Genomic DNA, 3,913 nt, shown 5'->3' with positions numbered 1-3,913 from the left:
GTGGAGGCGCAATGGCCCAGTGGTTAGGGCAGTGAACTCGCGGTCAGAGGATCGCGGTTTCGATTCCCCGACCGGGCTTTATGAGTGTTTATTGAGCGAAAACATCTAAGCTCCACGAGACTCCGGCAGGGGGGGGTGGCGACCCCTGTTGTACTCTTTCGCCCCAACTTTCTCTCACACTTTCTTCCTGCTTCTTGAGTAACGCTGCGATGGACTGGCGTCCCATTCAGCTGGGAGAAAACATACACCATAGAAACCGGGAAACCGGGCCCATGAGCCTGGCTATGCTTTGAAAGGGCGAAAAGATATATATATATATATAAATATATATATAACGTTACTGTTATTTAGCCCCAAGAAACACTATTTCTGGTTGGCTACGCTACACAAGCGTTCTAAGGGCATAGAATCCTTGTGTTGTGTAGCCAACTAGAGACAGTGTTTCTTGGGGCTAAATAACAGTAACGTTCCTCCCTTTCCTGGGACTGCTTCATTAAATTGGCAACAAGCCGTCACTTTATCGTGCTGTTACTGCATAACTCTCTCTCTGAAAGATTTTAAAATGTGATATTTCTAATAATATATATATTGTTGTAGAAGGATTCTGACCACCACTATGTGACTAAATATGGACTGAGACATTGTTATTAGATAGAAAACTGTCGAGTTATCAGCATTTCGGGTTGATAAACAGTTCACTGTGAGCCGTGATTGAGAGCATTTAGTTTCGTGTAATAGTAATAGTAGTGCGTCGTGTAAATACTTAAAAGAAACTTCGAAAATTACCCGTGGTGTTTCAGTAAAAAAATTATATTTAAGGGCGAATTGATAAGTGACATTATATTTCGTGAAAATACCTTAAAAACCAAAATTCTTTTGTGCTGAATGATACAACAAATTTATTCGAAACTGACTGGATGGAATTATTTAACTTATGAGACCTCTTCATAAATCTTTTCTGTAAAAATGTGAATGGCTCTTCATCTAGTACAAAGAAGTCGTCAGACGAATCGAAAATTTTTTTTAATATTTTTCCTGAGATTCTGTCTGATAAATTAAGTCTGTGCACCAAAACGAGGGTGTGGTTTCAGATAAAAGAAACGCCATACCGGCATTTAAACAAAAACGAACGGTACCCTTCGCAGCGTTGGAACAGATAAACTTAGAGAGACTAGAAAAAATTGGAGTTATCCAGAAAGTGGAATATAGTCAACGGGCATCACCAACGGTGTACATTAAAAATAAGAATAATAAGATCAGAGTGTGTGCTGATTTCCGCTGGTTTAAACGTATGTCTTAAAACGTGCACTATCCACTACCTACTCCGGAAGATATTTTGGCGAAATCAAACGGTAGCAAGATATTTTCTAAATAAGATCTCTCTGATGCATACCTAAAAATTAGTGTAGACGATGAATGCTCTAAACACCTAACAATTAGCACAAATAAAGAACTGTATAAATACAACATTTGGCTTAAAAGTCGCACCTTCGATTTTTCAACAGATTATGAATACAATGTTAGCGGACTGTGAATTCGCAATTCTATATCTGGCTGATATACTCATTAAAAACGAATCCAGTGATCAACTCGTAGGGCACGTAAAATATGTATTCGAAAAAGTTAGGGATTACGGCTTTACTTTGAGTGAAGAAAAGTGTGAAATTTTCTTACCGAAAATAAGATATTTAGGACAAATCATTGACAGAAATGGACGTCGACCAGATCCGTAGAGAGTAGATGCAATTAAAAATATTCCCACTCCGACAAATATAGCTATCTTTGCCCAAATTATATTCTAAATATGCATAAGTTGAGGGTTCCACTGAATAACCAGCTGGAAAAAGATATGAAGTGAAATTGGTCGGAAAATTGTCAAAAGTCGTTTGACGAAATAAAACAAAATAATTAATAATATCCGATTTGTCGTTAGCACACTTCTATCTTGCAGCGGAGATTGTTGTAGCTTCAGACACTTCTGAGTACGGTAGAGGAGCAGTAATGCTACATGAATATACAGATGGTAACATAAAGGCTATGGTTCATGCCCCACATTCTTTGATATCAGCAGAGAAAATTAAAGCTAAATCGAAAAAGAAACTCTAGCGATTATATTTGCTGTGGAAAAATTTCAGATTTTTACACTGTAGAAATTTTCGTCTGCAGACTGATCATCGTCTGTTATTATCAATATTTGGGTCAAAGAAAGGAATCCCTACCCATGCTGCTAATAAGTTGCAACGCTGGGGTATGATATTTTTTAACTATATTTTCATGATAGAGTATATACCATCCAAGAAATCAGATCACACTGATTGTTTATCAAGACTGATTTCAAAAAGTGCTGAACCATTTGAAGGGATAGTGTTTGTTGCTTTGCGAGCGGAAAATGAAATAAAAAAATGTTTTGTGTAACGTCATATGTGAACTGCCAGTTACTTTACAAGACATGAAATTAAAATCGGAAAACAATAAATTCATTTTTAAAAAGAGTGAAATACTGAAGGTTAAAAGAGATCAAAATATGCGTAACACAAACGTAAACCATTTCTGAACATGTGACAATGTACGCACACTACAAAAGCGATTATCAAAGGAATTTCATATTGGTCACCAAGGGATTTCGAGAATGAAATCGTTAATGAGAAGTTATGTATATTGGCCAACAGTGGACCATGACATTGAAGAATCAGTGGAAGCATGCAAAGGATGTGCCTTAGTTGCGAAAACGCCTACCACTAAGTGACAACAGTGGCCAAAATCATATGTTCCAAGGGCCAGGCTGCATGTTAATTACGCAGGTCCACTTAAGGGTTCATATTATCTTGGGATAGAGAGTTTTTCAAAGTGGACGGAAATGCATAAATGTAAAAAGCCGATATCTGTGGTTACAATAAGTTTTTTTACACGAATTGTTCGCCAGGTATGGTATTCCTGATATCATTGTGTCTGATAATGGAACTCGGTTTACGTCAGACGAGTTCAGACGAGTTCGAAAATTCCTAGGTCAAATGGACAAGCGGAGCATTTTGTTGACACATTCAAGAGGGCGGTGAAAAAAGGCGAACAATAAGGTGATGGACGATTTTGTATTTCAACAATTTCTAAGGGTGTACCGAGTAACACCTAATCCGAATACACCGTCAGGAATGTCACACGCAGAATTGATGCTTGCTAGAAAGGTCAGATCCGTCTTTGATAAGCTGATATCGAGTGGAAATTTATTAAAAAAAAAGGCAAATAAAATTACTTCAAAAATTTTAAAATTTAGTGACAAAGTTTTTTTTTTTTACCTATAGATATGGTAAGGAAAGCTGGGAGGACGGTGTAATTATTAAAAAAATTGGAAGAATGTTATTTCTGGTAAAAGAAAACATGTCGAACATATAAGACATTAACCAAATTTTAAAAAAAGATTCACGGAAAAAACAGTCAAGAGAAATTAAATCTCCAAGGAAGTATTGTAGGACATGTTTGAGGTACGAACACGCAAAAAATTTGAAGCTATACGTTCTAGCACCAGAAACCGGAAAAGAACGGAAACACTGAAATTGAACCCTAAGCAGAAGAGATATTAAAACTCTGAGCGAAGTTCAATTCTCAAAAGGGGACAAGTAAGGGGGGGATAATTCTAAAAAGGGGAGATGTTGTGGAATCCGACCACCCTCGTTTGACTAAACGTGGACTGAGATATTGCTATTAAATAGACAACTGTCGAGTCGTCAGCAGTTCGGATTGGTAAAGAGTTCACTGTGAGCCGTCATTGAGAACGTTGAGTCACGTGTGATAGTAATAGTACTGCGTCGTGTAAATACTTCCTTTCCTCCCTGCTTCGTTATTTATATATCCATTACAAGGATGTAAAATATATATATATATATATATATTTCATGTGCTTACTCCGGTATATATA

The sequence above is a fragment of the Octopus bimaculoides genome, chromosome 7 (assembly GCF_001194135.2).
Source record: "Octopus bimaculoides isolate UCB-OBI-ISO-001 chromosome 7, ASM119413v2, whole genome shotgun sequence".
Taxonomy (NCBI): domain Eukaryota; kingdom Metazoa; phylum Mollusca; class Cephalopoda; order Octopoda; family Octopodidae; genus Octopus; species Octopus bimaculoides.
This window is presented reverse-complemented; position numbering follows the sequence as displayed.